General features: G+C 37.0%; 1 pseudogene; it reads left to right on the top strand.

Annotated features, from left to right (window-relative positions):
- Positions 1-9,444: 9,444 nt before the first annotated feature.
- On the top strand, positions 9,445-10,064 carry LOC109703050 (mediator of RNA polymerase II transcription subunit 28 pseudogene; annotated as a pseudogene).
- The last annotated feature ends 2,074 nt before the right edge of the window (positions 10,065-12,138 follow it).

The following is a 12,138-nucleotide window of genomic DNA, read 5'->3' on the forward strand; positions in this document are numbered from 1 at the left end:
GGTGTGATTTAGTTCTAGGATTTCTTTATTGATTTTTTATTTAGATGACCTATCTATTGGTGATGGGTGGATATTAAGGTCTCCCACTACCACTGTGTTGGAATTTATGTATGCTTTTAGGTCCTTCAGAGTATATTTGATGAAATTAGGTGCGTTGATGTTTGGGGCATATATGTTGATAATTGTTGTTTCCTTTTGGTGTATTTCCCCTTTTATTAGTATGGAGGTTCCTTCTTTATCTTGTTTGATCAATGCAAGTTTGAGGTCTACTTTGTTTGAAATAAGTATTGCTACCCCTGCCTGTTTTTGGGTTCCATTGGCTTGGTAAATCTTCGTCCAGTCTTTCACCCTAAGCCAGTGTTTGTTTTTGTGAATGAGATGGGTCTTTTGTAAACAAAAGATTGTTTAATCTTCCTTTTTAATCCAGTTTGCCAAATGGCATCTTTTGGTGGGGGACTTGAGTTCACTGACATTCATTGTTAATATTGAAAGGTATATGGTGATCCCTGTCATTTAGTTGTTTTGTTGTTTAAGAGCTTGATTGTGTGCATCTTAATCAATGTTACTCTCTACTTTCTTCCCTTTTCTTCTCCTATGGTTAGATATTGCCTGCCCTTTCATGATTTTGTTTGCTTTCACTTTTTCTGTGCAGAATTCCTTGGAGAATCTTTTGCAGTGGTGGCTTGGTGATCATATATTGTTTTAGTTTCTTCTTGTCATGGAAGACTTTTATTGCTCCATCTATTATGAATAAGAGTTTTGATTAGTAGAGTATCCTAGGATTGAAGTTATTTTCATTCAGTGCCCAGAAGATCTTACTCCATGCTCTTTTTGCTTTTAAGGTTTCCATTGATAAATCTGCTGTGAGTTTGACGTGTTTATCTTTGTATGTTATTCATCTTTTCTCTCATACAGCCTTCCATATTCTTTCTCTATTCTCTATACTTGTTGTTTTAATGACAATATGTCGTGGGGTAGTTCTATTTTGGTCAGGTGTTTGGTGTTCTGGAGGCTTCCTGTACCTGAATGGGCATAGTTTTCTTTAGATTTGGGAAATTTTCTGTTATTATTTTGTTGACTATATTACACATTCCTTTTGCTTGCACCTCTTCTCCTTCTTCAATGTCCATGATTCTCAGGTTTGGTCTTTTGATGGCGTCAGTGAGTTCTTGCATTTTCTTTTCATAGGACTTGAGTTGTTTAAATAATAGTTCTTCAATTTTTTCTTTAATTTCCATTTCATCTTCAAGTTCTGAGATTCTGTCTTCTGTTTATTCTATTTTGTTGGAATGGCCTTCCATTTTGTTTTGTATTTCTGTTTCATTCTTTTTTTTCTGATGTTTTCCATATCATGTGTCACTTCCCTTTTAATATTGTCAATTTTCATCCTTAATTCATTTATCTCCCTATTTGTGGTGTTCTCGGTTTCACTTTGATATTTATTTAGGTCTGCTATGATTTCATTTGTTTGTTGTATTTTCTCATACTCTTTATTTTTGTTATCTTGGAATTTCTGTGTGCCTGCTGTACATTTTGGTTGACCATGTCTAATAACATCTCTATGAAATTCTGATTGATTACTTGCAGGATTGCTTCTTTTGGGGTGTTCTTTTGGGCTTTGTTGCGTTCCGTGGCATAGTTTTTCTTTGTTTTTGTTTGGTTTTTTTTTTTTTTTTTTTGGTGTCTTGATCTGGGTATCCATTTTCTTCATTTCCCTCTGAATTCTGTACTAATTTATTTTGAGGGAGGAGAATTGTTTCCATCTCTTTTTTGTCTTCCCATAATTCCACTGGGTACTGTTTCTGTTCCTGGACTATGTGTAATTTAGCATTAGCTGAGTTACAATATTAAAACTAACAAAACCAAGAAAAATGGAGAAAAAAGAGAAAGAGAAAAAAAAAGAAAAAAAGTGGAGAATCAAGAAAACAACAGGTAGAGATGGTGGACGATCAAACAGCAAACAAGACAGCCAAAGTCTTAAAGAAAGGGAAAGAAAATCACCAGTTCAGGAACAGTAGAATTACACTCTTAGTTGTTCTGGTGCTACCTCTAGCATCCAGTCTTGTCTGTATGTGTCTCCCAGGCAGGTTTGGAGCTTGCATCTGGTGGTGTTGGAGCCCTCCTGTGGCAGGTGGCATGCTGGTGAGGGCCTAGTGGGCCTGCGGGATGGTGACCTGGCAGAATGGCAACCCAGTGGACTTGCAAGGTGGGGGCCTGGTGGACCAGCAGAGCAGATACCTGGTGGGGCAGTGGGTAACTGCCTGCCAAGGCAGTGGCCAGGCAGGCTGGTGGGCAGCAGCTTGATGGGCCTACAGGGCTGCAGCCTGGTGGGGTGGGGGCTTGGTGGGCCTGGTGGGCCTGTAGGGGAGGGGGACTAGCAGAGCAGTGGCCCGGTGGGCCTGCAGAGTGGGTGTCTGGTGGGCCTGCAGGGCAGAGGACTGGTGGAGCAGTGGCTCAGTGGGCCTATGGAATAGGGTCTTGGTTGGCAGTGGTCCAGCTGTTCTAGTAGTAAATCATGGTGTGGAGAAGTCTTCCACAAGCTAGGGGTTCAGAGTGCATTCTTTTGGCTCTCCCTTGTGCTTTACCTCAGCCAAGTGTGTCCCCAGTGTCTTAGCAAGGTCACTGATTCACAGAGCTCATGCAGTCTGCAGCTATGTCCCACTCACCACCTTGGATTTGTCCAGGAAAAGTTGTCTTAAACAAAGGAACAGAGATGGAGATGACTTACTAAAGAATTACTTTTCTTAGGTTAGATTCTCTTTCATGTTCTCTTCTGATAAGTGGAGAAAATATCTATGGAAGAGCGTCCCCAAGTCTGACAATATACTCACTATCTGAAGAAGTTCCTTGGGTGAAAATTACCTATTCTATGTTCTGAACAATACAAGAACCATGGAAATAATTGACTTGGACATATCCCGGGGATTTCTGTGTAGGAGTGATATCAAATGTTGCAGACTTGTGAAATCAGAACAGGGACACAAGCAAACCTTTATGTAAATCAGAACAGCATTAAAATTAGTGAATTCTAAAAATAATTACTTTGACAAATAAGTACTAAGGAGATGCTGTTTTCAATTTTTCCAGTAATTATATAATTATGTAATGTATGTAATCAAAATAAATTAAAATTTTATTTTCAGTTGCAAGAGAGATAATATACTACACCACAAACATAAACATCCATTGATGAAGCTCCCTAATTCATGTCAAGTTTGTTTCAATAGGCAGGGAGGGTGAACAGAGAGTGCAAAGGAACATGAATATAGCTAATGTACTTTACATACTTACATGAAAATAGAATAATGAAACCTGTTGAAATTTTTTTCAAAAGAGGGAAAAAGGACTGAGGGAAATTGATGGAGGTATTGAATCTAATTATATACATTGCAAGCACAGATGTGAATTTCATAATGAACTCCCCATACAGTGAATATATGCTAATAAGTATAAATAAAATGTTTAATTAAAAAGTAAATTTATTATAGAACAATTGACATACAATAAAGTTATTATATTTAAAATGCATTATTTAATACATGTTGTCACATATGTACAACTGTGAAAACACCATCACATTCTGTATAGGGAACATGTGCCTCCACCCCAAAGTTCCCTTGTGCTTTGATAACCTCTCCTTCCAGGCCTTCCCCAATCTTCCATCTCTAGACAACCACTGATTTAATTTTGCATGTTCTAGAATTTTGTGTAAATGGACTCATATAGTATGTCTTCTTTTAAAAAATGACTTATTTTTCTTGTTATAGTTATTTTACTATTTACCTTGTTTTTATCTGTATTAGTAGAATATTGCTTTACATAGATTTATAGAATTCAATTGCACTTATACACCACAATTTTGCAATCCTCTCACCTGCTGAGGGATATTTGTATTGCTTCCAGTTTGGGGATCTTTCTTATAAATAAAGTTGCTATGCACATTTTTATATAAATCTAGGTAATTTGAATATTTTAATATTATTGATACTTATTTCATGGCCCAGAATATTATCTAACTTGGTAAATATATGTGCATTTTTTAAGAAGAACTTTGGTCTGGAACACAAGCAGGAGGTCTTGAGTTCAAACTCCAGTGCTGCCAAAAAAAGTAATCTGATATTTTCTGAAACTATCATGCAAATATCACATATATCAAACTGATTCTTGTTTGAAGAATTGTTCTTGTATCAGTTATTGAGATATGAGGACTTTTGCATGAGATGACCTTTCTCTCTGTTAATATTTGTTCTGAAACATACTTTGTATGTTATTAAAATATTCACTGATAGTTTAACATTATACCTATTTCTTGTCTTTCATTAATTCCTTTTTAACTGAACAATCTTTTCCTTTCACATTGTGTGTTGTTGCCTGTGATGATATAATTTCACCAAAAATATGTGGAATTGTATCTGTGCTCACTGTACTGTTCTGTGTTGTGGGTCTCTGTGAATGTTTTTATGCAGTTTTACATAGATTCTTTATTACTGCAGATTTGTAGGTTTTAAAGTGTGATACTTCCTGTTTTGTTCTTTTTGCTTGCAATTTTTTGTTACTAGGGGTCTTTGGTGGTTTCATAGAAATTCTAGGATGTTTCTCCCCATTTCTTTGAAAAAAGGGTCATGGGAATTTTGATAAAGAATATGTAGATTTCTTTGAACAATATGGACATTTAAGCAACATTAGCTCTTAACAAACGATGAATGCTGGCAACATTCTACTTATTTTTGTCAATTATTTTCACAAAAATCTTTCAGCACTTCAGTTAAGTTTATTCTTAATATTTTATTTGACTTTATTTGGTGGTTCTGGGTTTTGTTCTTAGGGGCTTGCACTTAGTGTGTGGGCTCTGCACCACTTGACCTGTGCTCCCAGTCCATTTTGCTTTTAGGTACTTTTCAGGTAAGAGATCATGTCTTTCCCTGTGGCTGATATTGGACTGTAATTGTCTTACTTATGAGCTATTGAAGAGAATGTATATTCCACTGTTTTGGGGTGGAATATTTTGTAGATATCTGTTAAGCACATTTGATCAATGGTGTCATTTAAAGTTTCTTTGTTGATTTTTTTTTGCCTGAATGATTTATGAGAGTGCAATATTGAAGACACCCACTATCATTGTGTCTGTCCCTGGGAAATAACAGCAGGAATTGACAAAAGGAATTGAATTACATTAAAAAGCATTGACACACCAATAGAAACAATTAACAGAATAAAGAGATAGCCTCTGGAATGGGAGAAAATCTTTGCAAGCTATTTATTAAACTAAGGCTTCATAACCAGGATTTATAAAGAACTTCAAAAATTAAATATAAAATAAATAATTAAATGAATAAATGGCAAAGTAACTGAGTAGACACTTTTGTTCAACAAAAGGAATTATTTTAATAATTTAAAAGTTAAAAACAGTAACAGCACACAGAACACTAACCTTACACAAAGAATCTGGCTCAGTGAATTTGGGGTACAATGCCATCATTTGCATTTAGAATTCTGATTTTTATTTGAAACCAAATGTGAAATCATGGCCTAGATTTTTCCACTAGAAATTTCTGCATTGATCAAATATTCTATAATTATGTGAGCAGACACTTTTCAAATGAGGGAGTAGAATCGATCAATAAATAAACTAAATATGTTCAACATTGTTATGCATCAGGAAAATTCAAGTCAAAATTACATTGTGACTCCATCTCTGCCCAGTCAAATGCTATCATGAAGAAAAAACAAACAAAGGGAAGTGAAGATAAATAGAAAACAAACTGAATGATGGCAAGGATGCAGTGGAAAAATAACCCTCATACACTGCTGGTGGTAATGTAAAACAATCCAGACACTATGAAATTCAGTATGGAGGTTCTTCAGAAAATAAAAATAGAACTGCCATATGATCCAACTATACAATCTTCAATGGAATCAAAATCAGCTCACAATATACATAACTGTAATACCCATGTTTACTATGACTCTATGCACAACAGTCTTATCAGCCCAGGTGCCTATTAATATATGAATGGATAAAAAAGTGTGGGATGCACAATGTCTATTATTGAGCCATAAAAACCAAAATCATGGCAATTTCAGGAAAATGGAAAGAAGTTGACTTCATCATGGCAAACAAATTCCCTCAGGCTCAGAAATACAAGTGGGACATGTTTTCTGTCATGTGTAGAATCTAGAAAGCAAAAGACATGGAGAAGGCAACTATTTGGAAAGAGGAAAGGGACCAGGAAAGGAAGAAGAGAAGGGAATAGGCAGAATAAGTATGATCAAAGTCTGTTGTATGCATACATGAAAATAACAATGAAATTCATTATTTGTACAATTATTATACAATAATAAAACACACAATAACAAATATTGGCATTTGATGTGAAGAATTTTAAACCCTCATACATAGCTTGAGGGAATGCAAAATGTACAATTACTCACTTTGGAGAAGAATTTGGCAGTTCTTCAAAGGTTAAAAATAGACTTAACTATCATATGACCCAGAAATTCTAGTCCTAGTTATATACCCAAGGGAAATAAAAACATAGCTTCCCCAATAATTTCTACATAAAGTTCAAAGCTTTATTACTCATAATAACCAAAAGTAGAAATAACTTTGATGATTGGTTAGGTAAAATACTGCCTACTCATGCAGTGAACTATAACCTGGCAATAAAAAATGAAGAATTTACCTGTATGTCAACATTGATAGTCCTGGAAGACATCATGCCAACTAAAAGAAGCCACTAGTAAAACATATTGTATGATTACATTTGCACAAAAAGTTCCAAATGACCAAATCTAAACAGACATAAAGTAGACTAGTGTTTAAATAAAGCTAGAGGTTGCTAGTGAATAGCATGGAAATATGGATTAATGGTTGCATAACACTGTGTATATACTAAAAGTGATGGATTGTGCACATTTTATGGCATACAAACTCTGTACATATAAAGTTGTTTGTGTGTGCTAGAAGTTGAACCAAAGGCCTCACACTTACAAGGCAAGCAATCTACTGCTGAGATGTATCCTCAGCCAGTTATTTTCCCTAAAAGATAAAAAAGGTTAAAATTATGTCCTGCTGAGTTATTTTAAATTGAAATGTTTCTTTCTGGGCTTCTAGTTATGGGGTACTCCAGGAATGGAGGGAATGGCACATCATGGGTGCAGTAAGATGTGTTTCTTCCTAGTTCTAATAAAACTAGTCAAATGAGGTAGAGAAGAACAGAAGCTGATCAACACTTTGCCTTGCCCACTGGTGGAGGCTAACACAATGTCTGCTGAAGGACTATGTGCATGTTAGTGGGTTCTGTGTGCATACCTTAATGCAGTGACTTTTCAAGCCATCGGCACATCTCCCTCACCAGGTGGATGACTAAATGTGAACTGACTGGGTGGTTGCCTGCTTGCTCCTAAGACCTTCTGTCACTGCACACATGGGTGCAACAATTGTACAAGTGATGAAGTGTATGCACTGCCTGCCTCTGAGCATGGCAAAGGAAACGAAACCAATGTCATCTGTACTGTGAGGTTGGGCTGCCAGATATGAGTGGTCCACCAGCTCTGGGAATAGTTTTTAGATCCAGTCTCCATGGAGAACATTTCAACCAAAAGACTAGAGGCCATTAAAATTTCCAACCAATGTCTTGTTCTCATATGTGCAAATTCCATTGCAGAAACACAAGAAGCATAAAAAAGTCAAAATGACACATCCCAAAGTCAATAATCCTCCAATAATGGACACAACAGATAGAGAAGTTGATTAAAGTCAGGACAAAGACTCAAAAGAATGATTATAAAAATGATCAATGAAATTAAAGAGCTCAAGTATAAACTCCTGAATGAATTACAAGAGAATATGAATAAAGAGCAGAATGAGATAAAGAGGATAACACAGGATATGAAAGAGGAATTCAATAAAGACATAGAAAGTCTGAAAAACAGGGCTACAAATAGGAAAGAAAGAAGTCAAATTATCCAAATTTGCAGACAATATGATCCTATACTTAAAAAACTCTAAAAACTCTATTAAAAAAAGTCTCTAAACTGATAAACACTTTGGTAAAGTAGCAGAATAAAAAATGAAAATAAAAAAATAAGTAGTTTTTCTGTGTACAAACAATGAACAGTTTGAGAAAGAAATCAGGAAAACAATCTGACTTACAATAGCCTCAATAAATAAAAATATTCCCTCCCTCCCTTCCTCCCTCTCTTCCTTCCTACCTTCCTTCCTTCCTTCTTTGTTCTTCTCTCTCTCTCTCTCTCATTTCTTTTTTCTTTTTTTGAGCCAAATTCTAGCTCTGTAGCCTTGACTGGTCTGAAACTCACTATGTAGTCAAGGCTGATATTGAAGTCATGATCCCTGTGCTTCTGCCTCCTGAGTTCTGGGATTACACATGTGTGCCACCACATCCAACTTTTATTGTTTCATTAAAACAAGGTACCTATGGCCTCTTGCCTTACTTCCTTAGCTGTTGTGAAGGTAGTTTGGTGTTTGAATACTTGTTCAACTTGGTTTGCCTTTGGGGACTGGAGAATCTCACTCAGCTGCCATATTTGTCATTGTGTTCACAATGATAGCCTTTGAAAAAATAGAAAATTCAATCATAATTTTCATAAAAACTACAAGAGTATGTAAACTCAAAGAAACCTGGGGCAAGACCAACAAAGCTGGAAGTATCATACTACGTGAATTAAAAAATATGCTATGGAGTGACAATAATCAAAAGAGGATGATACTTTCATAACAGATAGATACATAGAACAATGAAGCCAAAAAGAGCCCAGAAACAAATTCAAGAACACAAGGTCTTGATCTTTGACAATGGTGCTAAAAAAAAGTCTTGGAAACAGGTAATCTCTTCAATAAACGTCAGTGAGAAAACTATACATGTATAAAATTGGATCCATATACAAAAATCAACTCAAAATTGATTAAAGAACTCTTAAAATTCTTGCCAATAAAAACATTAGAAGGAAAGATGGTAAAGCATCTTAACCTTGTGTGTACAATGAGCTTTTGCATATAACATTGCTGTAATTTGGATCTGACATGTCTCAAAAAGTCCATTTATTAAAGGCTTGGTCTCCACATTTTTACTATTGGAGAGTTTGGGAAACATTAAAAAAGTGAGACTCAGTGGGAAGTTTTTTGGTCACTTGAGCACACCTTTGAAGGACATAGCTAGACCTCAGCCCCTCCTCTCCTGCCTACACACACATTCCCACACATAATTGTAGTGTAGTGCAGGGGCTTGCAAATTGCTACATATCTGTCAAAGGCCATGGCTGTGAGGATCACCAACTCACTCCCACCAAAGAAGTGAAGGAGAAATATCTTTGCCAGGCAGCCCTTGACAGAGGGCTGAAAATACATAAGATTCCTATTGTGAGTTATTTTCTGATGTGACTGGTTGGTGGGGATGTTTCTTTAGAATCAAAGTATGGGCAGACATGGCTGCTCTGCTGGGTGCAATGTTCACCGGACATCCACCCGGCCCCCCGCCAACTCCGCAGGGACTACCCGGCCAGGCTTCGCTTTGCTTCAAGCAGCGCCTGGCACTACGAGGAGTTCCAACAGTACCTTGGTGGACGAATTGGAATCATCGTTTGAGGCTTGCTTTGCTTCTCTTGTGAGCCAGGACTATGTCAGTGGCACTGATCAGGAAGAAATTCGACCTGGTGTCGATCAGTGTATCCAGAAGTTTCTGGACATTGCAAGACAGACAGAATGTTTTTTCCTACAAAAAACATTGCAGTTGTCTGTCCAGAAACCAGAGCAAGTTATCAAAGAGGATGTCTCGGAACTAAGGAATGAATTGCAGAGGAAAGATGCTCTGGTCCAGAAGCACCTAACAAAGCTGAGGCACTGGCAGCAGGTGCTGGAGGACATCAATGTGCAACATAAGAAGCCAGCTGACATCCCTCAGGGCTCCTTGCCCTACCTTGAACAGGCATCTGCCAATATCCCTGCACCTCTTAAACAGACATAAGGGCAGTTGGTCTGGCCTGCAAGTCAGCCCATGCGGACAGTTTTGCCAAACGTCCGCTCTGGTGGACATGGCATTTTGGAAGAATTTAGTTGGTGAATGAGTTGATGTTAGTTTTATGATGCAACCTAGAATTTTCCCCCTATTTTTATGAGTGATTAATTTCTTGTGTTTTTTTGTGAGACAGGGTTTCTCTGTAGCCCAGCCTGGCTTTGAACTCTGGATGCTCTTGCCTCAGTCTACCAAGTGCTGATTTCTTATGTACATTATAAAAAAGTCTGTAGGTTTGCTAAGCCGAGTAAGTGTTTTGTCTTTGGCAGAATTTAAACTGCTAGTGTGAAGACACAGATTCTTTGTTTTAATTATTTTTTGTTTTTGCTTGATTTTAAATTTATTTTTGTATGACTTTTTATTTCCATTTGTTACATTAGTTTATGATCTAAGGGAAAAATTATAGTAGTCTGAGAATCAGGGGGAAAAGAGTTTGATTATGATAACTACTCATCCATGGAAGTGTACAAAAATTTGCTGTATTTCAAGACTTTCAACTACCTCAAGAAGAGGAATATAATGCAACAATGTAATGCCTCTAGAGCAATACAGAGTGCAGAGTTTGTAAATGGGTATGAACAGGGTTAAGATATGCTAGGGTAGTGTAGTAATACTATAGGAGGATCCTTAAGTTAATGTTTGCTTATATTTGGGGCAAATTTATATTTTACAACATTACTCATTTTGAGGGGGAATGTATTGGCATGATGTAACAAGTTGGTATAAGGAATGAGCCAACCCTGTCTCAGTAGCAGGACAATTGGGGTACTGGCAAAGTATAAGGGTTAAAGCCTACTTACCCTGCTTGTCTCTTGGTTTTGAGTTTTGTTTGTGTGTGATATTTTACTTTTGGGGGCGGAGATAGTTTCCTTAAGGAAGATTCTTGCCCATGGGTTTGATTCCAAGAGCCTCAGGGTTGGAGCGACCTGCAGGGCGACCTTAGCTACTTAACCTCTGCAGAGAGCATGGGGAGCCTCTGTGGGGAGGGTGTTTTGCCCTCTTGGATGAACTTTTCCTTTCCCTGTTTTTTATAGCCTTCCCCTAGATTATATCCCTTTACCCAAAATATGCACTCCACTGTTGGTGAGTTTGTGGCTAAGAGTCTTGGTCCTTGTTCCCTCTAGCCCTGAAGCCCGTTCTGCACACACAGTGACATTCAGTGGCCTGGATGCTACTAGGTCCGTGAAGCCTCCATATGTCTTTTCTACCTTGCCTCCTCCATCATCCTTGAATCTTCCAAACCCTTTTTTAGTTCTCCCTTGTGGGTCAGTGATTTATATATCCCCATGAGCATTAGGCATTGTTCCCCTTGAATATGTGAGATCATGTATTAGTTATCTTTTTATATGATGCATTGGTCATTCTTGTGTGCTTGTGTATATATTTGACATGTTAGAGCTATAATTACCAATGTGAGGCCAATACATTGCTCAATTATGTATAAGTTAAAGCTTTTAAAAGTTGTATTTACTTACATTATGGGGTTTTAACCTGGTTGTCTCATGCTAACTAGAAACTGTGATTGGCAGCTTTAGATCTTTTGGTTTAAAAACCTAAATAAACTGACTGTGTTTGGGGTGGTCTTTAAAAAAAAAAAAAAACAAAGTATGCAGTATGGAATTAGCCTTAGTATTTTCCAATGGAAAACCATTTTATTTCATTGATAGAGAAAGACAAATTTGAAGTTATATCTTCTAGGAAAAGTGCCAGAAATGATGACTGGCCCAGGGGTTCTCAACTGTAGCACAAAGATTTTCTATCCTAGTAGCAAGAAAAACTCAGGAATGATATTCCTTAACAAAAGCAATTTCTTAGTATTACTTAAATCAGAACATATTCTGAGCTACTCTTCTCAGGAAAGAGTGATAACACATGATCCTTAGCTGTAGGGGCCCTTTCCCATAATCTTTTCACAGTTCATTAATTTTTAATTTTTTTCCATTTTATTAGCACATATTCATTCTGCAGGGGGATTAGTTGTAACAATTCTGAATAGCCTTACATTGAACATTGGTTAGATGATTGTCCACTCCATCTCCCTCTGCCAACCCTGCCTATTGCACTTAAAGCAATAAGAGGTTTCATACTTCTATTTCCTTCCCTCAAT

Source organism: Castor canadensis, chromosome 2 (assembly GCF_047511655.1).
Source record: "Castor canadensis chromosome 2, mCasCan1.hap1v2, whole genome shotgun sequence".
Classification (NCBI taxonomy): Eukaryota; Metazoa; Chordata; class Mammalia; order Rodentia; family Castoridae; genus Castor; species Castor canadensis.